This window comes from Anomaloglossus baeobatrachus, chromosome 6, assembly GCF_048569485.1.
Source record: "Anomaloglossus baeobatrachus isolate aAnoBae1 chromosome 6, aAnoBae1.hap1, whole genome shotgun sequence".
Taxonomy (NCBI): Eukaryota; Metazoa; Chordata; class Amphibia; order Anura; family Aromobatidae; genus Anomaloglossus; species Anomaloglossus baeobatrachus.
Genome location: NC_134358.1, coordinates 389,136,072 through 389,161,735, shown reverse-complemented (window position 1 = coordinate 389,161,735; position 25,664 = coordinate 389,136,072).

Sequence of the window (25,664 nt, the reverse complement as noted above, 5' to 3'; positions counted from 1 at the left end):
TCACACGTCTGGACCCTGAGAGCGTCATAGGCTATGTTTCGAGGGGAAATGTTAACCCCGCGCTTTACAGTTATTCGCCAAAAAACCTGCCTCCATTAAAGCGAATGGAGCTGGGAGCCACAGTGCAGCCAGAACTTCAGAAGAATGTGCAGCCACGCCCTTATATGGAATGTTGGCATGTCACAATGCAGCCAGGGAAAGAGACAGACACAGACAGGGAAAGAGGCAGACAGACAGGGTAAGAAACAGACATAGACAGGGTAAGAGACAGATACAAAGAGACAGACACAGACAAAGAGACAGACTGACAGGGAAAGAGACAGATACAGACAAAGAGACAGACACAGGAAAACAGACAGGGAAAGAAAGGGAAAGAGACAGACAGGGTAAGAGACAGACAAAGACAGGTAAAGAGATAGACAAAGACACAGACACAGGGAAAGAGACAGGGAAAGAGGGAAAGAGACAGACAGGGAAAGAGAGGGAAAGAGACAGACAGGGAAAGAGAGGGAAAGAGACAGACAGGGAAAGTGACAGAGATAGATAGACAGACAGGGAAAGAGATAGATAGACAGACAGGGAAAGAGATTGAGACAGACGAAGAGAGAGACAGAGACAGTCAGAGACAGACAGGGAAAGAGACAGACAGACAAAGAGATAGAGAGAGAGATATATACAGAGGGGGAGACAGACAGAGAATGGGAGAGAAACAGAGAGACAGTTACTATCCCGGGCGTTAATACATTCTATTTATACATTCTATCCCGGGAATGTTAATACATTCTATTTTGTTAACAACAGTTATTAACCCGGGCGAAGCCTGGTAGTACAGCTAGTCCTTAATATAGACAATTCAATGACTTACTTTATATTATGCACTGACCGGTAGTACAGCTAGTCCTTAATATAGACAATTCAATTACCGTACTTACTTTATATTATGCACTGACCGTTTACTGTTTGGAAAAGCTCAGCGTGCATGTATAGGAGAATAGCGCCCTCTATTGATTTAACATGATTACTGCATGCATTTTCTGGTGCAGCAATCATATGGACACATTATATCATAAGACTTAATATTGATTAAGCCGTAAGTCATAGGTCAAAACAGCTTATGTATATTGAATTGGTATTATTACTGTCATTTATGTTACTGCCTTGTGTATTAAAATAAACGTTGTTTTTATTCGAGTGAAAATGACTCATAGTCCTCCTGTTTCTACCGTGTTTCCCCGAAAATAAGACCTCCCCCGAAAATAAGACCTCCCAGGAGTTTTCAGGGAAGCTTTAATATGACATCACCTGAAAATAAGACCTAGCCGCGGTCAATAATGAAGTGTCATGCAGCGGTGAAAGAGTTAAAGACACTGCAGGACACTTCATTATAGGCAGCGGGCACCCCCAGAAGAGAGAAGACAGAAGAAAGAAGACCCCCGATCATACTCACCAGACGCCGACCGGGAGCAGGTGAGCGCATCAAGGTCCTGCAGCGGAACACACACACATCAGATCACACTCACTCACTCTCACACACACACACACACACACACACATACACTACAGATCGCATCCACACACTCACAACATCCGGCGATATCGCTTAATTCTCGGCGGCGATACTGTGCGTGCAGTGACCTTCCAGGACCTGCCGAGGATCACATGGCCGGAATCATGTGGTATGTCCGGATGTTGTGAGGGTGTGCGCGCGTATGTGCGATATTGGGTGTGGGTGTGTGTGTGTGTATGTGTGTGAATGTATGTGAATGTATGCAATCGGATCTGGGAGTGTCGGCAGAAGGCAGAGGAGCACGGCGTGTAGCTCAGCTGCTGGGACCGCCCACCGGAAGACACAGGGAGAAGTGGGGTGTGTGTGAGTGTATGCGATCAGATGTGTGCGTGTATGCTGTCTGATGTGTAACTGTGTGTGAACGTAAGCGATCGGATCTGTGAGTGTCGGCAGGAGGCAGAGGAGCACGGCATGCAGCACAGCTGCTGGGACCGCCCACCGGAGAAGTGTGTGTGTGTGTGTGTGTGATCTGATGTCAGCCAGACGCAGGGGAGCACAGCTGCAGGTAGATCACAGGGAGAAGTGATGTGTGTGTGTGTGAGATCTGATGTCAGCCAGACGCAGGGGAGGCGTGCAGCATACCTGATGGGAGATCACAGAAGGATCTGGGAGCCATACAGACGCCCTGGGCTGGTAAGTATGACGATCCTGGGATGGGGGGGTCTGCTTTTTGTGGGGGGTAAACTTACCCCCAACCATGTCTCCTCGAGAATAAGAGAACCCCTGAAAATAAGACCTAGCGCTTTTTTCAGGGCAAAAAAAAATATAAGACAGCGTCTTATTTTCGGGGAAACAGGGTATGTTTTGTATGTATCTCACCTATTCTGATTGAATTCACATGACTCAAAAGGTCCTGTTGGCCACCAATATGCACTCCCTTGACAAAGCACACAAAACTCACGTTGGGGTATCCATTGGAACCCCTCTGCACCCCTTTCACCTACTTCAAATAGGTAATTTTACCGGACATTCTCTGGCCGACACAGTGCGTCCACATTACTTTGGGATTACTGCCAGTTAGTAAGACTCTGCAATTTAGGTAGCTTTTTACTTTCATTTGAGTGCAGGGGTGACTCTAGCAGGTTTTTATTGTCTGGCCCACTTCAACTTATCGTAGGCCCCACAAAGGCCAAAGTGTCTCAATCGGCCTCATTATAGTGAATGCTACGTAGAGGGTTCCATCAGAATCACGTATTTCAGAGACTAAAGCCCGCTTTACACGCTGCAATGTATCTTACAATGTGTCGGCGGGGTCACGTCGTAAGTGACGCACATCCAGCATCGTAAGGTACATTGCAGTGTGTAACAGCTACGTGCGATTGTGATTGAACGGTAAAACGCTCATCACCCGCACATCGTACTTTTCTCTAGAATTGAACGTCAGGTTGTTCATCGTACCCGGGGTATCACACATCGCAGTGTGTGACACCCCGGGAACGATGAACAGATCTTACCTGCGTCCTGTGGCTCCCGGCCGGTAATGCAGAAGGAAGGAGGTGGGCGGGATGTTTACGTCCTGCTCAGCTCCGTCCCTCCGCTTCTATTGGCCGGTTGCCGCGTGACGTCGATGTGACGCTGAACGTCCCTCCCACTCCAGGAAGTGGACGTTCGCCGCCCACAGCGAGGTCATATGGAAGGGTAAGTACGTGTGATGGGGGTTAATCGTTTGTGCGGCACATTCAACAAAATTGAACGTGCCGCACATACGATGGGGACGGTTATGATCGCATACGATATCGTATGCAGAATCATAACATGTAAAGCAGGTTTTATACGCAAACCCTGATGCAAGTCCTCCGCGTAAAGCGCAGGATATATGTGAGCCGGGACTTACTGCAATCTTTGGGAGGATGAATAAACAAACCAACAACAGGTCAAGAATTATTTTTATTTACTTTTTATGACATTCACTGTTCAGTATTAAGAGGTAAGACGGTTTAATTCTTCAGATCGGTGCAATAACAAATTTATATTAGGTTTTTATGTTTGGCTACCATTACATAATAAAACAACACTGAGTAGCCATATTTTTCAGGGCTGCGGAGTCGGGAAGCCAAACCTTCGACTCTGACTCCTCAATTTCCCTTGCACCAACTCCGACTCCACGACTCCGACTCCCACATATATTGCTTACAGTTAAGTGAAAAATTTATTGTAGTACAATGTTTACATCAGACAGTTAATAATTTTTATGATACAATAATAATCAAGATATTTAGATAGAACATAAAATATATTTATTGTAATACAACTTTAGAACACAAAAAACTGTAATAAATTGTAAATATGTAATACACTATGTAATATATGGTAGATTACACATATATCTTGTGTGTATATATATATATATATATATATATATATATATATATATATATACTAGCTGTACTACCCGGCTTCGCCCGGGTTAATAACTGCTGTTAACAAAATAGAATGTATTAACATTCCCGGGATAGAATGTACAGTCATGGCCCAAAGTTTTGAGATTGACACCAAAATTATATTTTCACATGATCTGTTGCCCTCTGGTTTTTCATTGTTGTTTGTCTGATGTTTACATCACATACAGAAATATAATTGCAATCAGATTATGAGTACCAAAAGGTTATATTTACAGTTAGAATGAGTTAATGCAGCAAGTCAATATTTGCAGTGTTGACTAGTGATGAGCGAGTACGCTTGTCACTACTCGGTACTCGCACGAGTATCACTGTACTCGGGCTACTCGGCAGGTACCGAGTAATCTCGCGATACTTGTGCTGTACTCGTAGTCTTCATCCCTGCATGTTGGCGCTCTTTTGAGAGCCAGCCCTCATGCAGGGATTGGCTGGCAGACCACTGCAATGCCACAGCCCTGTTAGTTGTGGAATTGCAGTGATTGGCCGGCCTGCACAGCGTGACCGAGCCTTTATACCGGCGGGCGCGCTGTGCTCTGCACACAGCCATCCAGACAGTCAGTGCAGGGAGAGTGTTGCTGCTTCAGGGAAAGGTTTGCGGCCCTTTATAGTTATTTCCGTAGTAGGGCTGCAAACAGTGTGACCAGGAGTCCTTCTCAGGACTATTATAGTTGTATACAGGCAGGCAGGGTATAGCCAGGTCGGAGTACAGGAGAAGAGTCCTTCTCATGACTATTGTTGCTGTATACAGGCAGGGCAGGCAGGGTATAGCCAGGTCGGAATACAGGCTAGTGACCAGAAGAGTCCTTCTCAGGACTATTGTAGCTGTATACAGGCAGGCAGGCAGGGTATATAGCCATTCCTAGTGGTGACCGTATACCAGCCTTCATCATATCTGGGGCTGGTGTACACAGTCTAAAACAGTCCTTATAGTGTCAAACTTCTCAGTAATTGTCACGCTTAAAAACCTGTTAGGTTCTTAGTGCGTCCGTGCTTGCATTTAAAAACAGCACGTGTGTGCCTGTCGGTGGCAGCGTACAGGTGCACTTGTGTGCGTTTTGCACAAACTAGTATATAACGCACAAGTCTAGTGAATAATACACGTCAGCAGTGTCTGATAGTGTCAAACGTCTCAGTAATTGTCGCTCCTAAAAACCTGTTAGGTTCTTAGTGCGTCCGTGCTTGCATTTAAAAACCGCACGTGTGTGCCTGTCGGTGGCAGTGTACAGATGCACTTGTGTGCGTTTTGCACAAACTTGGATATAACGCACAAGTCTAGTGAATAATACACATCAGCAGTGCCTGATAGTGTCAAACTTCTCAGTAATTGTCGCTCTTAAAAACCTGTTAGGTTCTTAGTGCGTCCGTGCTTGCATTTAAAAACCACACGTGTGTGCCTGTCGGTGGCAGCGTACAGGTGCACTTGTGTGCGTTTTGCACAAACTTGGATATAACGCACAAGTCTAGTGAATACACGTCAGCACAGCATTGCAAAATGCGCAAGGGCGTTGGCAACGAACAAGGAAGTGGACGTGATGGCGGTGCAGGCAGAGGCCGAGGTCGTGGGCAAGCTCTAATTTCGCTACAACAAAGGGCCACATCTACTCGTTCGCACGTCCTGTCCCAAATTCTTGGGGACCGCAGCAGTACACCGCTCTTGAACCAAGACCAGTGTCAACAGGTTGTTAGTTGGATAGCGGATAATGCTTCCAGTCAGATTGGCACCACCACAAACACTCTGTCTTCCACACGGTCAAGTGTCAGTAGCCGTGATACTGCACTGCACATTTCAGAACATGATCCTCCTTCCTACCACCAGGCCGAGGAAATGTCCACGGACATTACTGATCCCACACTTGGACACTCGGAAGAGCTGTTCACGTTTCCATTCGCACATTCTGGCCTCTCGCCAGCTCCTGTTGAAGTGGGTCATGACGAGATCGTATGTACAGATGCCCAAATATTTGAGCAGCCACGTTCTCACGAAGTTGGCAACGTGTCTCAACAAGGGGTGGACGATGATGAGACACAATTGTCAGGAAGTCAGGAGGAGGAGCAGGGTGCGGAAGAGGAAGACGACGTGGTGGATGATCCAGTAACTGACCCAACCTGGCAGGAGGATATGCAGAGCGAGGACAGCAGTGCACAGGGGGAGGGAGGCGTAGCATCCCAACAGGCAGTAAGAAGCAGGGTGGTGGCCCCAGGCAGAAGTCAGGCAACCGTTCCCCGGAACAACAACACGACACAAGGTGCCTGTACAAATGTTAGGTCTTCCCGAGTCTGGCAGTTTTTTAAGTTGGCTCCAGATGATTCTAAAAAGGCCATTTGCAACACCTGCCATGCCAGCATCAGCAGGGGTACCAAAACTAGCAGCCTGACCACCACCAGCATGATCAGGCACGTCAGCCAAGCACCCGACTTTGTGAGATGTACAACAGAGTCGAGGAGCAGTGCTTGCTGATGTCACTGATACGTCTTCGCTTGTTGTGCATGCGAGCCAATCCCCTGTCCATGCTGCCCGCGAACAAGCCTCCTCCGGCCCTGCACCTGCAGTTGCCCACGCAGAAATAACACCATCATCAAGCACGTCCTTGTCCCAGCGCAGCGTTCAGTTATCCATTCAGCAAGCCTTTGAACGCAGGCGCAAATACACTGCCAACGCCCCACATGCCACAGTTCTAAATGCTAACATTTCGTGACTGCTTGCGCTGGAAATGTTGCCTTTTAGGCTGGTAGAGACAGAAGCATTCCGCGACCTGATGGCGGCAGCTGTCCCACGTTACTCGGTCCCCAGCCGCTACTATTTCTCCCCGTGTGCCGTCCCCGCATTGCATAACCACGTGTCACAAAACATCACACGTGCCCTGAACAACGCTGTTTCAGCCAAAGTCCACCTAACCACAGACACGTGGACAAGTGCTTGTGGGCAAGGCCGCTACATCTCGTTGACGGCACACTGGGTTAATATTGTGGAAGCTGGGACCCAGTCTGAGCGAGGGACGGAACACGTCCTTCCCACACCAAGGTTTGCAGGCCCTACCTCAGTCAGGGTTTCACCCACACTCTACAGCTCCGGAATGTCATGCTCCTCAGCCTCCTCCTCCTCCTGCGCATCCTCATCCACTTTACCCTCCACACCAGTCCCAAGCTGAAAGCACTGCAGCACTGCCTCGGCGAAACGGCGACAGGCTGTGCTGAAGCTAATCTGCATAGGTGACAAACCCCACAATGCAGAAGAGGTGTGGACAGCTCTGAAACAGCAGGCAGATCACTGGCTCACACCTCTGAACCTAAAGCCAGGAAAGGTCGTGTGTGACAATGGCCGGAACCTGGTGGCGGCTTTGAGGCGAGGCCAGCTGACACATGTTCCATGCGTGGCCCATGTGCTCAACCTCGTAGTTCAGCGGTTTCTAAAGTCATACCCAGAGCTGTCTGATCTGCTGGTAAAAGTTCGCCGCCTGTCTGCACATTTTCGAAAGTCACCTACTGCTTCAGCCGGCCTTGCCGGCTTTCAACGCCGTTTGCATCTTCCGGCTCACAGACTGGTGTGTGATGTCCCCACGCGTTGGAATTCAACTCTGCACATGTTGGTCAGGATATGTGAGCAGAAGAGGGCAGTTGTTGAGTACCTACATCACCTAAGCCGTCGGGAAATGGGTCAAACTCCACACATAACACCTGAGGAGTGGAGATGGATGTCCGACCTATGTACCATCCTCCAAAACTTTGAGGACTCCACCAAGATGGTGAGCGGCGATGACACCATTATTAGCGTTACCATACCGCTTCTCTGCCTTCTAAAATGTTCTCTGCTCAAAAACAAACATGATGCATTGCAGGCGGAGCGCGATGAGTTGGAGCAAGAAACAGTAGTGGGTGTGGGTGATAACACACAGCCCAGCCTCGTCTCATCACAACGTGCAGTGGAGGACTATGACGAGAAGGAGGATGAAGACATGGAGCAACTCTCCGGCCAAATTGAGGATATGACATGCACACCAATCATATACTCGGTTCAGCGTGGCTGGCCAGAGGACAGGGTAGATGAGGAGGAGGAGGAGGAGGAGGACAGCATGTTCAGTCATCGTGTTGGTCAGGATACTGAAGTGATGGCTGTTAAGAGTCTAGCGCACATGGCTGACTTTATGGTAAGCTGCCTGTCTCGTGACCCTCGCGTTAAGAACATCTTGGCCGACAATCATTACTGGTTGATAACACTGTTAGACCCACTCTACAAGGAGAACTTTATGTCTCTTATTCCCGAGGCGGAGAGGTCAGCCAAAATGCAGCAGTTCCGGAAGGCCATAGTCACGGAAGTAGGTAAAGCATTCCCCTCACAAAACGCTAGCGGCATAGGTCAGGAATCAGTGGACAACCAAGGCGTACAGCCGAGAGGGGCACAAGTCCAATCCGCCAGAGGTAGGGGAACAGTCTTTAAGATGTGGGACAGTTTTCTCAGCCCCTCACGTACCACAGCCCCTGAGGTGCGGGGTAGTGCCACAAGAAATTCTAAGTTTGCCCAGATGCTCAAGGAGTACCTTGCAGATCGAACAACTGTACTCCGACATTCTTCTGTGCCTTACAATTATTGGGTATACAAGCTGGACACGTGGCATGAATTGGCTCTCTACGCCTTGGAAGTCCTGGCCTGCCCTGCCGCTAGCGTTTTGTCAGAGCGTGTTTTTAGTGCCGCAGGTGGAATAATTACAGATAAACGCACCCGCCTGTCAACTGAAAATGCTGACAGGCTGACTCTGATCAAGATGAACAAGGGTTGGATTGGGCCAGACTTCACCACACCTCCAGCAAATGAGAGTAGAATTTAAAGTTTGTAACGGGAATTTGCCATGTACCTCCACTCACCCATGGGTACACACTTCTGGAGTTTGGCTAATCGCTGGACTGCTCCTCCTTCTCCTCATGCGCCACCATGATGACCGTTACAATAGTTAGGCCGTTGTTTCAGGTATACCCCCAGTGGTAAATTTTTTCACCCATTCTTTCAGAATGGGCATTACAACGACAGGAGATCCGCTCCTTTGCAATGGGAACAATGTTTTGAGGCCCTCATGCATGTCTCTATCCAGGGACAATGTGGAGCCTCCCAATTTTTGGCTGCCCTGCCTAAGGGCTATACTACAATAGACCCACTTCCTTACAATGGGCACTTCAGGTTTACAGGCCCTCATGCACGTCTCTATCCAGGGACAATGTGGAGCCTCCCAATTTTTGGCTGCCCTGCCTAAGGGCTATACTACAATAGACCCACTTCCTTACAATGGGCACTTCAGGTTTACAGGCCATCATGCACGTCTCTATCCAGGGACAATGTGGAGCCTCCCAGTTTTTGGCTGCCCTGCCTAAGGGCTATACTACAATAGACCCACTTCCTTACAATGGCCACTTCAGGTTTATAGGCAATCATGCACGTCTCTATCCAGGGACAATGTGGAGCCTCCCAATTTTTGGCTGCCCTGCCTAAGGGCTATACTACAATAGACCCACTTCCTTACAATGGGCACTTCAGGTTTACAGGCCATCATGCACATCTCTATCCAGGGACAATGTGGAGCCTTCCAATTTTTGGCTGCCCTGCCTAAGGGCTATACTACAATAGACCCACTTCCTTACAATGGGCACTTCAGGTTTACAGGCCATCATGCACGTCTCTATCCAGGGACAATGTGGAGCCTCCCAATTTTTGGCTGCCCTGCCTAAGGGCTATACTACAATAGACCCACTTCCTTACAATGGGCACTTCAGGTTTACAGGCCATCATGCACGTCTCTATCCAGGGACAATGTGGAGCCTCCCAATTTTTGGCTGCCCTGCCTAAGGGCTATACTACAATAGACCCACTTCCTTACAATGGGCACTTCAGGTTTACAGGCCATCATGCACGTCTCTATCCAGGGACAATGTGGAGCCTCCCAATTTTTGGCTGCCCTGCCTAAAGGCTATACTACAATAGACCCACTTCCTTACAATGGGCACTTCAGGTTTACAGGCCCTCATGCACGTCTGTATGCAGGGGCATTAATGAATTTCACAATTTTGGACTGCCCTGGCAAAGGAAAATACTACAAAGACTCACTTCCTCAAAATGGGCACATTAGACTCAAGAGGCCTTCATGTACGTCTCTTCTCAGGGACATCGGAGTGCCACACAATGTTTTCACGTAAAATCTTTCATGTAATCTCCAAAAGTAACATACACCAGCTCTATCTCACTATTGGGTATGTGCCCTTAACATTTCCGCCATGAAAATTCATTTTGGTGTCATTTTGGAAGGTTTTCTGGTGAGTCCGTAAAAATGGCGTAAAACTCGGACAAAATTGTTCACAGCTGTGACTTTTGAGTGATAAATGCTTCAAGGGGTCTTCCCCATGCTGTTGCCATGTCATTTGAGCACTCTTCTGAGACTTTTGTGACATTTTTAGGGTTTCTACATGCTGCCGGGGGGTCATTTCATAAAAATACTCGGGTCTCCCATAGGATAACATTGGGCTCGGTGCTCGGGCCGAGTACACGAGTATCTTGGGATGCTCGGCCCGAGCCTCGAGCACCCGAGCTTTTTGGTACTCGCTCATCACTAGTGTTGACCCTTCTTCTTCAGGACCTCTGTAATTCTCCCTGGCATGCTCTCAATCAACTTCTGGATCAAATCCTGACTGATAGCTGTCCATTCTTGCATAAGCAATGCTTGCAGTTTGCCAGAATTTGTTGGTTTTTGTTTGTCCACCCGTCTCTTGATGATTGCCCACAAGTTCTCAATGGGATTAAGATCTGGGGAGTTTCCAGGCCATGGACCCAAAATCTCTATGTTTTGTTCCATGAGCCATTTAGTGATCACCTTAGCTTTTTGGCAAGGTGCTCCATCATGCTGGAAAAGGCATTGTTGGGCACCAAACTGCTCTTGGACAGTTGGGAGAAGTTGCTCTAGGAGGACATTCTGGTACCATTCTTTTTTCATGGCTGTGTTTTTAGGCAAGACTGTGAGTGAGCCGATTCCCTTGGCTGAGAAGCAACCCCACACATGAATCATTTCAGGATGCTTAACAGTTGGCATGAGACAAGACTGGTGGTAGCGCTCACCTCTTCTTCTCCTAATAAGCTGTTTTCCAGATGTCCCAAACAATCGAAAAGGGGATTCATCTGAGAAAATGACTTTACCCCAGTCCTCAGCAGTCCACTCCCTGTACCTTTTGCAGAATATCAGTCGGTCCTTGATGTTTTTTCTGGAGAGAAGTGGCTTCTTTGCTGCCCTCCTTTTAGCCAGGCCTTGCTCAAGCAGTCTCCGCCTCACAGTGCGTGCAGAAGCACTCACACCAGCCTGCTGCCATTGCTGAGCTAGCTCGGCACTGCTGGTAGTCCGATCCCGCAGCTGAAACAGTTTTAAGATACTGTCCTGGCATTTGCTGGTCCTTCTTGGGCGCCCTGGAGCCTTTTTGGCAACAATGGAAGCTCTCTCCTTGAAGTTCTTGATGATGCGATAGATTGTTGACTGAGCTGCAATCTTTGTAGCTGCAATACTCTTCCCTGTTAGGCCATTTTTGTGCAGAGCAATGATGGCTGCTTGTGTTTCTTTAGAGATAACCATGGTTAACTGAAGAGAAACATTGATACCAAGCACCAGCCTCCTTTTAAAGTGTCCAGTGGTGTCATTCTTACTTAATCATGACTGATTGATCGCCAGCCCTGTCCTCATCAACACCCACACCTGTGTTAATGGAACAATCAGTAAAACAATGTTAGCTACTCCTTTTAAGGCAGGAATACAATGATGTTGAAATGTGTTTTGGGGGTTAAAGTTCATTTTCTTAGCCAATATTGACTTTGCAAGTAATTGCTGTTAAGCTGATCACTCTTTATGACATTCTGGAGTATATGCAAATTGCCATTAGAAAAACTTAAGCAGTAGACTTTGTAAAAATTAATATTTGTAGCATTCTCAAAACTTTTGGCCATGACTGTATAAATAGAATGTATTAACAAAAATTTATTCTGCACACAAAAACCACAAAACAAATAGAAATGTAATTATTAAAAGGCAAAAACTAAGCGAATAGAAGCATTTCACAACATATATTTCAACACCACAGATATTCCACACAGATTTAACATCCTATGACCTCACACATACTGAGAATGTCCTTTGTTGCCTATATTAACCAATCAGAGCTCAGATTAATTAACTGTAGCAAAATAGAAGCTAAGCTGTGATTGGTTGCTATTGGCAGCCTGATAAATCTCCAGGCAACAGAAAGCCCTCCCCCCTGACAGTATATATTAGCTCACACATACACATATAGACAGGTCATGTGACTGACAGCTGCCGTATTTCCTATATGGTACATTTGTTGTTCTTGTAGTTTGGCTGCTTATTAATTAGATTTTTATTTTTGAAAGATAATACCAGACTTGTGTGTGTTTTAGGGCGATTATGTGGCAAGGTTGGTGTTTGTGTGAGATGTGTGCTGAGGGTGGTATATGTGTTCAAGCACGTGGTAGTGTGTGGCGCATTTTGTGTGTGTGTGTTCATATCACTGAGTGTGGTGAGTATCCCATGTCGGGGCCCCACCTTAGCAACTGTACGGTATATACTCTTTGGCACCATCGCTCTCATTCTTTAAGTCCCCCTTGTTCACATCTGGCAGCTGTCAATTTGCTCCCAACACTTTTCGCTTCACTTTTTCCCCATTATGTAGATAGGGGCAAAATTGATTGGTAAATTGGAAGGCGCAGGGTTAAAATTTCGCCTCACAACATAGCACCCGGCGCTGCCCAGGATAGTAACTGTCTCTCTGTTTCTCTCCCATTCTCTGTCTGTCTCCTCCTCTGTATATATCTATCTCTCTATCTCTTTGTCTGTCTGTCTCTTTCCCTGTCTGTCTCTTTCTCCGTCTGTCTCAATCTCTTTCCCTGTCTGTCTAGCTATCTCTTTCCCTGTCTGTCACTCCCTGTCTGTCACTTTCCCTCTCTTTCCCTGTCTGTCCCTTTCCCTGTCAGTCTGTCTCTTTGTCTGTGTCTGTCTGTGTCTGTCTCTTACCCTGTCTATGTCTATTTCTTACCCTGTCTGTGTCTGCCTCTTTCCCTGTCTGTGTCTGTCTCTTTCCCTGACTGCATTGTGACACGCCAACATTACATATAAGGGCGTGGCTGCGCATTCTTCTGAAGTTCTGGCTGCACTGTGGCTCCCAGCTCCATTCGCTTTAATGGAGGCAGGTTTTTTGGCAAATAACTGTAAAGAACGGGGTTAAAATTTCCCCTCGAAACATAGCCTTTGACGCTCTCGGGGTCCAGAAGTGTGAGTGTGCAAAATTTTGTGGCTGTAGCTGCGACGGTGCGGATGCCAATCCCGGACATACACACATGCACACACTGTTGTTAACAAAGTAGAATGTATTAACAAAAATGTATTCTGCACACAAAAACTGCAAAACAAATAGATAGAAATGTAATTATTAAAAGGCAAAAACTATAAGCTGATAGAAGCATTTCACAACATATATTTGAACACCACAGATATTCCACAGAGATTTAACTAAATTGGCCAAGTAATGTGCTCCGTCTGTCTCTTTCCAGGTCTGCCTCTTTCCAGGTCTGTCTCTTTCCCCGTCTGTCTCTTTCCCTGTCTGTCTGTCTCTGTCTGTCTCTTTTTTTGTCTGTCTCTATCTCTCTGTTTCTTTCCCCATCTGTCTCTTTCTAGGTCTGTCTCTTTCCCAGGTCTGTCTCTTTCCCGGTCTGTCTCCACGTCTCTTTGTCTGTGTATTTTCCTGTCTGTCTCTTTCCCTGTCTGCCTGTCTCTGTCTGTCTTTTTCCTTGTCTGTCTCTATTTCTCTGTCTCTTTCCCCGTCTGTCTCTATCAAGGTCTGTGTCTTTCCCCATCTATCTTTGTCTGTGTCTCTGGCTGTCTCCTCCTTCCCTGTCTGCCTGTCTCTGTCCCTGTCTGCATGTCTGTATGTCTCTTTCCCCATCTGTCTCTTTCCCCATCTGTCTCTTTCCAGGTCTGTCACTTTCCAAGTCTGTCTCTTTCCAGGTCTGTCTCTTTCCAGGTCTGTCTCTGTCTCTTTCCAGGTCTGTCTCTGTCTGTCTCTTTCCCCGTCTGTCTCTGTCTGTCTCTTTCACCGTCTGTCTCTGTCTGTCTCTTTCACCGTTTGTCTCTCTCTGTCTCTTTCCCTGTCTCTCTGTCTGTCTCTGTCTGTCTCTGTCTGTCTCTGTCTGTCTCTCTGTCTGTCTCTATCCGTCTGCCCACCGACATCTTATTACATCACATATAAGCTTCTTATACTATGAATGTCTTTTGTTCCTATAGCAACCACTCACAGCTCCTACTAATAACCTGTAGCTCCAGGCTCCATTTACTTTAATGGAGGCATGTTTTTTGGAGAGTAACTGTAAAGCGCGGGGTTACATTTTCTTGTCAAAACATAGTCTACGACGCTCCTTGGGTCACATGAGGTGTCTGTGCAAAATGTTGTGATTGTAAATGCGACGGTGCGGATACACTTTTCCCAGAAGCGGATCTGCTCTACCAATGAAAGTTTCGAAGTCCAGACCAATGATTTAGAGTCCCGTTTTTTTTTTACAAATGGGTTATAGTAAAAAAAATTGTAAAGAGTGGTTATACAGTAGATGAGCTAAGCAAAGCCCACATAGTCACCTTCTAAAATCAGTCACAAAACAACAATCAGATCAAAAAGTCAGATTTATAACAACCTTTAACCACGAGTGGCCCAGTATTAGAGCTATCCTGAGAAAGCACTGGTCAATGCTTAAAATGGAACCATTATTCCAATCCTATTTGCCAGAGAGACCATGAATGAGCTCAAGACTATTTAACAACTTAAAGGATTTTTTGACTTAAAGCTACTATGTACCCAAAATTACCAATCCATTCAGTTCCAGGGGCCCTATCCATTGTTGGTATCCCTGTGGTTGTACACAAGAAAAATTGCACAATTGTACAGTTCAATTTCTCCTGTTACAACTTATGAAATTAAAATTTGGGGCAAAAGCAATATTTGTACGAAAAATGTATTTACTTTCACAGCTCCATTCTGTGAAGCACCTGTGGTTTTAAGGTGCTCACCAAACCTAAATAAATCTTTTGAGGTGTGTAGGTTCCAAAATGAGGTCACTTTTGGGGGGGTTTCTACTGTTTAGACCAGGGGTCTCAAACTCAGCTGGGTGTATGGGCCGCATATAAAAAAAAATTGAGAGGAGCCGCATATTTTGACAAAGTGACATTATTTAATGATTCAATGTTTATTTTTGCTATACACCTTTGGATCAATTTTTTTGCACATTTCTTGTTTATTACAACAAACCTGCACTTTTTTGTTTAGTTAAGTTTCTACATAAAAAAGCAATTTTAATGGCAAAACAATTTTTCATGCTTTATTTTGAATTTTATCACTTTCTTGTAATATTGTTTCACAATTAGCAGCATATAGTAATCTTAGCCAACATCTTGTAGTAATGTCCCCCATCCGTGTGCCCTGTAGTAAGGTGCACATCCTTGTAGTATTGTGCCCAGTAGTATTGTCCCATCCTTGTTGTATTGTGCACTGTAGTATTGTGCCCACCCTTGTGGAATTGTGCACTGTAGTATTGTGCCCATCCTTGTGCCCAGTAGTATTGTGTCCATCCTTGTAGTATTGTGCCCATCTTTCTGGTATTGTGCCTAGTAGTATTGTGCCCATCCTTGTTGTATTGTGCCCAGTAGTATTGTGCCCATCCTTGTAGTATCGTGCCCTGTAATATTGTGCCCATCCTTGTAGTATTTTGCCCAGTAATATTGTGCTTAGTAGTATTGTGCCCATCCTTGTAGTATTGTGCCCAGTAGTATTGTGCCCATCCTTGGGCCCTGTAGTATAGTGCCCATCCTTGTAGTATTGTGCTTTGTAGTATTGTACCCATCCTTTTAGTATTGTGCCCTGTAGCATTGTGTCCTGTAGTATTGTGCTCATCCTTGTAGTATTGTGCCCTGTAGTATTGTGTCCATCCTTGTGCCCTGTAGTCTTGTGCCCATCCTTGTAGTACTGTGGCCTTTACTATTGTGCCCATCCTTGTAGTATTGTGCCCTGTAGTATTGTGCCCTGTAGTGTTGTGCCCATCCTTGTAGTATTGTGCCCTGTAGTATTGTGTTCATCCTTATAGTATTGTGCCCTGTAGTATTGTGCCCATCCTTGTAGTATTGTGCCCTGTAGTATTCTGCCCATCCTTGTGCCCTGTAGTATTGTGCTCATCCTTGTTGTTTTGTGCCCAGTAGTATTCTGCCCATCCTTTACGCAAAAAAAAAAATTATCCTCACCTTTCCTCAGTTCCCTCTTATTAGGCTGTGTGCCCACGATCAGTGTTAGCAGTGTTTTGGAGACAGCGAGTTTCAGCTGTGACCAAAACACTGATGTACAGTACAAGCAGAGTGTATGGGATTTCTAAAAATCCCATGCCACTGTGCGTGTGTGGCCTGCAGCAAACACTGACTTGTGGTGCGGCTTTCAGAGGCCGCAGCATGTCAGTTCTTTGCTGCGGAGCCGCATGTATCCACCTTAGGGAGAACACAGTGAGGAGACCGCAGCACCCCGAACCCTGATTGCGGGCACGGGCTGCTGCTGCCTCCTTGCAGGTCAGGACCCGCCGTGTCTAGGACACAGCTCGTCCTGATCGTGAGCACCTACCTTGTTGCGGCCCATGACGATAGCGGCCCTATGCTGGGGGTTTGCGTCGGCAGGACTTTACTACAGTTGACTCATTTGTGGTAACACGCAGAGGAGCTGTCTGGCTGTACCAACGGCTGCCACCCGCCAATCGGCTACAAGGAGGTGACGTCATAGAGCGACATCACCTCCTTGCATCTGATTGGCGGGCAGCAGCTATTGGTATAGTGCAGACAGCTCCTCTGCGCTGTACCGCAAATGAGTCAACTGTAGTAAAATCCTGCTGGCGTCAACCCTCAGTATAGGACCGCGATCGTCAGGGAGTCTGCGGGCCGCAACAAGCAGCCTTAGGGGCCGCATGCAGCTAGCGGGCCACGTGTTTGAGACCTCTGGTTTAGACACATCAGGGGCTAGGCAAACGCGACATGGCGTCCGATATCTATTTCGGCCAATGTTGCGCTCCAAAAGTTGAAAGGTGCTCCTTTTCTTACGAGTTCTGCTGTGCTCGCAAACAGTAGTTTTCAACCACATATGGGAGATTGGCGCATTAAGTAGGTAATGGACCACACAATTTATGGTGCAATTTCTCCTCTTACTCTTATGAAAATGCAACATTTGAGACTTAAGCAATATTTTTCTGTGGAAAAAACTGTCAATTTTTTCAACCTCAGATGGAGCAGAGTCGGGATCTTATATGGATTACATTGGACCTGCAGGGTTGTTTTGAGGGTTAATAAATTGGAGAGAGGGTGTTTTTTGTTGCTTTTTTTTTTTTTTTAAATAAAGGATTTTTCTCTCTGTTGTGTTTATGTCTTTAGAATTACAGGGTTAGTAATGGGATGGTGTTCATAGACCTCATTACTAACATCGTGCTTAATGGCAGCTGCAATTTTTTGACACAGCTATCTTTAACCTCTTATATTACCCTGATTGCCGCCACACCAGCGCAATCAGGATGAGCCAGGTAAAGTGTCATAATTGTGGCATCTAAAGGATGCGACAATTCCAGGACGGCTGCTGGCTGCTATTTTTTGGCTGTGGGTACCCAATAACCATGAACCTCCCCAGCCTAAGAATACCAGCTACTAGCTGTCTGCTTTATCTTGGCTAGGTATCAAAATTGAAGGAACCGCACACCGTTTTATAACATCTTTATATTTTTTTTTTAAATAAAACTCATGGGGTCTCTCATATTTTGATACACAGTCAAGATAATGTGCACAGCTGAGGACTGCAGCCTCCAGCTGTCTGCTTTATCTGCACAGGCTATCAAAATATGAGGGGAGTCTACACCATTTTTTTAAATTATTTTTACACTCCACAACCAATCACAGATGTCAGCAGTCTGACTGCAACCAATCACAGACGCTGGTAAAGGTGGGTGGGGGAAGCAGTGAATATGCATGAGAGCTACTGAGCAGACCCGGAAGCAGTGTGACAGCCACGTGGAGATTCTGTAAGCATAACTGTCCTGTTTTAATCTCCATTTTGCTTCATTTTAACTTTTTTTATTTTTATCCCGGTGGCTGAACCCAAACAGTAACATGGATTTCCCTGAGAAATCTGTGTTCAGGGTCTGTGTACGAATACTAGGTGTCCGGTACAGACCCCGAAGTCTAAAGTTGAAGACGAGCATATATCCGGCGCTTGTAAGGAACCAGTTAAATGTGGATTATATAAAATGTCCAGATTTATTAGAAAAATTTAAAATACAGGAACAGTCATGACTACCCCCAGATGGGACTAGGTGGTCAGTGGGGACAACGCGTTTCTGCCAATCTCTTGGCCAAAATCATGTACACTTCTATACTGACTGAAAAACTAGATATAGTGAATAGAGTTGAGCGCGGTTCGTGGTTCGTGGTTCTCCAGTTCGCGGCTCGAGTGATTTTGGGGGATGTTCTAGATCGAACTAGAACTCGAGCTTTTTGCTAAAGCTCGATAGTTCTAGATACGTTCAAGAACGGTTCTAGCAACAAAAAAACAGCTAATTCCTAGCTGGCTTTCCGCTGTAATAGTGTAAGTCACTCTGTGACTCACACTATTATGACATTTCAGTGTATAGTGTGCGGGAACAGCGCATTCAGATCACTGCTGTATGTATAATGGCGATCGCCATTTTTTTTTTTTTCCCTTGTCTTCCTTCCCTAAGCGCGCGCGTGTAGTGGGGCGGGCCAGCATGTCAGCCAATCCCAGACACACACACAGCTAAGTGGACTTTTAGCCAGAGAAGCAACGGCATGTGTGATAGGATGTCCATGTCACATGTCCCTGCATTATAAAACCGGACATTTTCCTCCACCACGCCATTATCTGCCTTCTGCGTCCTTGGTGTCAGACATCACTGGCGCAGCTCCTATCGCCGATACTGCTGTGTACGCTCCATACACAGCGCTGTACAGCATAGGGATAGCACTTTCTATCAGTCCTTTTAAGGGCTCATACCGGCAGGGTCAGAGCCATAGGTGACAGGTCCGTGAAAACAGAGTTTAACAGCTACACAAGATGACAGCGTCTGTGTAGCTAAGGTTAGGGATTTCCTCGCTGCATTTCCCTATTAGGAGGGATAGAAAGGCAGGCTTCCTTTCCTCTACCCAGAGACCCACAACCCTGGCACTGTACCCTCCTGCCCTTTGCACACTCAAACTCATTGTTACTAAGCCTTTATACTAGCAAACACTGAGTGAACTTAGTGGCATCCTAAACGTGGCTATTGGACTTCTGTATAGTCCCACTAGTGCAAAGATATTTGCAGCACGTCTGCCTGCATTGCACACTCCAACTCATTGTTACTAAGCCATTATACTAGCAAATACTGAGTGAACTTAGTGGCTTCCTAAACGTGGCTGTTGGACTTCTGTATTGTCCCACTAGTGCAAAGATATTTGCAGCACGTCTGCCTGCATTGCACACTCAAACTCATTGTTACTAAGCCATTATACTAGCAAACACTGAGTGAACTTAGTGGCATCCTAAACGTGGCTGTTGGACTTCTATATTGTCCCACTAGTGCAAAGATATTTGCAGCACGTCTACCTGCATTGCACACTCAAACTCATTGTTACTAAGCCATTATACTAGCAAACACTGAGTGAACTTAGTGGCATCCTAAACGTGGCTGTTGGACTTCTGTATTGTCCCACTAGTGCAAAGATATTTGCAGCACGTCTGCCTGCATTGCACACTCAAACTCATTGTTACTAAGCAATTATACTAGCAATTTATGCTGCCAGTTTAAGGGCCGTAGTTGCATTGTCAGGGATAATTATTCTTTATTATTCTGCTGTTAATAAAGCTAGACCACCGCTGCAATCTACACCACCTCTCAATTTTTACTACCACATTTTAAGTGCACAATCTTGTCGCAATCAACATGAGTGGCAAAATGACAGATGCTGGTGGAAAGGGGAAGAGGCGTGTTGGAAAAGGAAAAAAAGGGTTTGTCCGTGGGGAAGGTGGCAAAGCTCCATTAACATCTGCTGAAGATAGACCATCTACCAGCAAAAGTAAGATGTCTACTACTTACCGTGGACAATCCGATGTGCTCCCTTTTTTACGGACACGAACAACAGGAACAAAGTTAGATGATGGCCAAACAAGGAAAATGCTTGAATGGATCTCAAGTGGTCCAACAAGTGCCCTCTCAGCCACCTCAACTACCGCATCCAAAAAACACCAGTCCTCTGAGTTGTCATCCCAATCAAACTTGCTTTCTCCCAGCTCTGAAGTCTCCATCAGCCCTGCACAGTATGGTGGAACTGAGATGGCTGAGTCTGCAGAGCTGTTCAGTCACACTATAGCCTGGGAATCAGAGGTCTGCTCCCAAGCTACAGTGAGTACAGACCAGGAAATGGTCTGCAGTGATGCCCAGAACCTTTGTGATGCTGATTCAGGCCGTGAGGACCAAGTTTCTGAGCATAATGTTGACCCTTTTTCACAAACTGTAACACCTGTGGTTATAGACAATGAAGAACATACTGATGACGATGAGACGCAGATACCAGATTGGGATGACAACTTAAATATTCGGTCAGGGCAAGAAGAGGCTCGGTCTGAGGGTGAGGGGAGTGCAAACACAACAATTGATGAGGAAGTTCTAGATCCCACCTACTGTCAACCCACAGTCAGGCACTCGAGGAGGTCAACAGAGGCGGTGGAGGAGGATGCAACCGACGACGAAGTTACCTTGCGCCTTCCTGGACAGAGTCGGAGCACTGGTAGCACGTCTACAACTGCATCATCAGCCACCACTCTGCCTCTGAGCACTAGTCGGGGGGGGCTCAGCAGGTCGCATGCCCTCTAAGCCTTGCCTAGCCTGGTCCTTTTTTGACATAGAAAAAGATCGCCCAAATTATGTGATGTGTAAAATTTGTCGTGATTCTGTTAGTAGAGGTCAAAACCTCAGCAGTTTGACAACTTCTTCCATGAATCGTCACATGAATAAATATCATAGGTCCCAGTGGGAAGCTCACCGTGCTGCAATGCGGCCTAGCGGAGCGAACCATCCACGGCCTGCCCCTTCCAGTGCATCCGCGCACTCTTCATCTTCTAGTACTGTGGGGACAGCTGTCACACCTGGTTTTCCACGCACAACTTCCACCACTGTAACCGCAACAGGCAGTTTGCTTGGTAGGTCGTCAGTTGGTTTGGAAGGGGAAACAAGTGCGTGTGTACAGCTCTCTCAGACATCGATAGCACCAACGTTGGATGAAGGCAACATCATGTCTCAGACTGCACTTTCCTCACAAACCTGCATTTTTCCAGGGACACCCTACTCAACACCGTCTACACACAGCAGCCAGATCTCTGTCCCTCAGATGTGGACAAATAAAAGGCCATTTCCTGCGACCCATGACAAAGCTAAGAGGTTGACTTTATCCCTCTGTAAGCTCTTGGCTACCGAAATGCTGCCTTTCCGCCTGGTGGACACATAGGATTTTAGAGACCTTATGTCTGTCGCTGTGCCCCAGTACCAGATGCCCAGTTGCCACTACTTCTCTAAGAAAGGTGTGCCCGCGCTACACCAGCATGTCGCACACAACATCACCGCTTCCTTGAGAAACTCTGTGTGTGAACGGGTGCATTTTACCACCGATACTTGGACCAGTAAGCATGGACAGGGACGTTACATGTCGCTGACTGGGCACTGGGTATCTATGGTGATAGATGGTGAAGGGTTTGCTGCACAAGTCTTGCCGTCCCCACGACTTGTGTGTCAATCCTCTGTCTGTCCAAGTTCCGCCACTGCTTCTGCCTCCTCCACCTCATCTGTGTCCTCCACCTTCGCCCCAAGCCTGCCTGGTCAGGCCACCAGCGTTCTCACTGCGCAGAAGGAATCACGCACCCCTCATTACTATGCTGGCAGCAGAGCGCAACGTCATCAGGCGGTCTTTATCTTGACATGTCTTGGGAATAAGAGTCACACAGCTGAGGAGTTGTGGTCAGCTCTGCGGTCCGAGTTTAATAAATGGTTGTCTCCACTCAACCTGCAGCCTGGTAAGGCCGTGTGCGACAATGCTGCAAACCTGGGTGCGGCCCTTCGCCTGGGCAAGGTGACACACGTACCTTGTATTGCTCACGTGTTGAACCTTGTTGTCCAGCAATTTTTAACACACTATCCCGGCCTAGATGGCCTTCTGACCAGGGCACGAAAACTGTCTGCTCACTTCCGCCGTTCAAGCGCCGCAGCTGAGCGACTTGCATCGCTCCAGAAGTCTTTCGGCCTGCTGGTTCATCGCCTGAAATGCGATGTGGCGACACGCTGGAATTCGACTCTCCACATGTTACAGCGACTGTGGCAGCACCGCCGAGCCCTGGTGCAATACGTCATGACGTATAGCCTGGGCCAACGAGATGCAGAGGTGGGGCAGATCACCCTGATGGAGTAGTCTCAGATCAAGGACCTATGCACCATTCTGCACAGTTTCGACATGGCGACGAATATGTTTAGCGCTGACAATGCCATTATCAGCATGACAATTCCAGTCATTTACATGCTGGAGCACACGCTAAACACTATTCGGAGTCAGGGGGTGGGACAACAGGAAGGGGAGGAACTACAGGAGGATTCATATGCGCAAGACATAACAACATCTCCAAGGTCCAGACGTTCATTATCACCAACGCGGCAGGCATGGGACCATGGGGGACAGGGATCAACAAGGGCGCATGGTAGCAGGCGAAATGTTGAGGAAGGTGCAGGAGAACATGAATAAACGGAGGACGAACTGTCCATGGACATGGAAGACTCAGCGGATGAGGGAGACCTTGGTCAAATTTCAGTTGAAAGAGGTTGGGGGGAGATGTCAGAGGAAGAAAGAACGGTTAGCACCTCTATGCCACAAACACAGCGTATACTTGGTCCGCATGGCTGCGCAAGACACATGAGTGCTTTCTTGCTGCACTACCTCCAACATGACCCTCGTATTGTCAAAATTAGAAGTGTTGATGACTATTGGCGTGCCACACTATTAGATCCCCGGTACAAGTCCAAATTTTGTGACATAATTCCAGCCATAGAAAGGGACGCACGTATGCAGGAGTATCAGCAGAAGCTGTTACTCGATCTTAGCTCGGCTTTTCCACCAAACAACCGTGCAGGTGCAGGGAGTGAATCTCCCAGTTGTAACTTGACAAACATGGGACGGTCTCGTCATCTTCAACAGTCTACCCGTACCAGTAGGACTGTATCTGGTGCTGGTAACAGCAATTTTATGGAATCTTTTCATAATTTTTTTAGACCCTGCTTTGCAAGGCCAACAGAGACAAGTCTAACACATAGTCAACGGCTGGAGAGGATGATACAGGAGTATCTCCAAATGAACATCGATGCCATGACTTTGCAAATGGAGCCTTGCTCATTTTGGGCTTCAAATCTTGAAAAATGGCCAGAGCTCTCCACTTACGCCTTGGAGATTTTGTCGTGTCCAGCTGCCAGCGTTGTCTCTGAACGTGTCTTCAGTGCTGCTGGGTGTGTGCTGACAGATAAGCGCACGCGTCTGTCCAGTGACAATGTGGACAGACTAACGTTAATCAAAATGAACAAGTCATGGATCCACAAGGAATTTACTACCCCTGTGTCATCCTGGGGAGAGTAAATGCTTGTGGATTTGGAATGTGCTTGATGCAAATCAAAACATCCTGTTTGCAACTAGGGCACAAGTGCTGCCACTGATGGGGTGTCTGTGTGGCCCAATTTTTTGAAAAAAGGGAGACTCCGCTTGGAGTAACCCTTGCTTGCTGTGTTTTTTAAAAGGAGCCAAGATGAACAAGTCATGGTTCAGCAAAGACTTTGCTACCTACCCCGGTGTCATCCTGGGGACGGTTAAGAATGGCGTATTTTTGAATGTGCTTGATGCAAATCTAGCTGTGAAGTGTACAACTAGGGCAAAAGTGCTGCCACTGAATGGGTAAGTGTGTGTGGGGCACAATTTTTGGAAAAAAGGGAGACTCTGCTTGGAGTAACCCTTGCTTGCTGTGTTTTTTAAAAGGAGCCAAGATGAACAGAGCTGGGATCAGCAAAGACTTTGCTGCCTACCCCGGTGTCATCCTGGGGACGGTTAAGAATGGCGTATTTTTGAATGTGCTTGATGCAAATCAAAACATCCTGTTTGCAACTAGGGCACAAGTGCTGCCACTGATGGGGTGTCTGTGTGGCCCAATTTTTTGAAAAAAGGGAGACTCCGCTTGGAGTAACCCTTACTTACATTGTTTTTAAAAATGATCCAAGATGAACAGAGCTGGGATCAGGAAAGACTTTGCTACCTACCCCGGTGTCATCCTGGGGACGGTTAAGAATGGCGTATTTTTGATTGTGCTTGATGCAAATCTAGCTGTGAAGTGTACAACTAGGGCACAAGTGCTGCCACTGAATGGGTGGGTGTGTGTGGGGCACAATTTTTGGAAAAAAGGGAGACTCTGCTTGGAGTAACCCTTGCTTGCTGTGTTTTTTAAAAGGAGCCAAGATGAACAAGTCATGGTTCAGCAAAGACTTTGCTACCTACCGTATTTTTGAATGTGCTTGATGCAAATCAAAACATCCTGTTTGCAACTAGGGCACAAGTGCTGCCACTGATGGGGTGTCTGTGTGGCCCAATTTTTTGAAAAAAGGGAGACTCCGCTTGGAGTAACCCTTGCTTGCTGTGTTTTTTAAAAGGAGCCAAGATGAACAAGTCATGGTTCAGCAAAGACTTTGCTACCTACCCCGGTGTCATCCTGGGGACAGTTAAGAATGGCGTATTTTTGAATGTGCTTGATGCAAATGTAGCTGTAAAGTGTGCAACTAGGGCTCAAGTGCTGCCACTGAATGGGTGGGTGTGTGTGGAGCCCAATTTTTTGAAAAAAGGGAGACTCCGCTTGGAGTCACCTTGCGGTGTTTTACATGATTTTAGAAGGGCGGGCCATGCCTATATCTGTGTCTCGTCCTCTTTTTCCTCGTTACGCTCTTTTTTTTTCGCATGAGAATTTGTTCTTGTCACTTTCCCATGTGTTTGTGTTGTGAGTTGTTTGTCACCTTTTGGACACCTTTGAGGGTGTTTTCTAGGTGTTTTTATGTGTTTGTGAATGCCTGCCATTGTTTCCTATGCGGTTCGAGTTCGGTTCGTCGAACGTTCGACGAACCGAACTCGAACGGGACGTCCGTTCGGCGAACCGAACTCGAGCCGAACCACGACCGGTTCGCTCATCTCTAATAGTGAATACTACCACACTAATGAAGAACATGTGAAAAAACTTTCATTAGCATAATTAACATAATTAACGGGTGTAGCCTGTGAAGCTGGAACTACAGTTAGGTCCAGAAATATTTGGACAGTGACACAAGTTTTGTTGTTTTAGCTGTTTACAAAAACATGTTCAGAAATACAATTATATATATAATATGGGCTGTAAGTGCACACTCCCAGCTGCAATATGAGAGTTTTCAAATCCAAATCGGAGAAAGGGTTTAGGAATCATAGCTCTGTAATGCATAGCCTCCTCTTTTTAAAGGGACCAAAAGTAATTGGACAAGGGACTCTAAGGGCTGCAATTAACTCTGA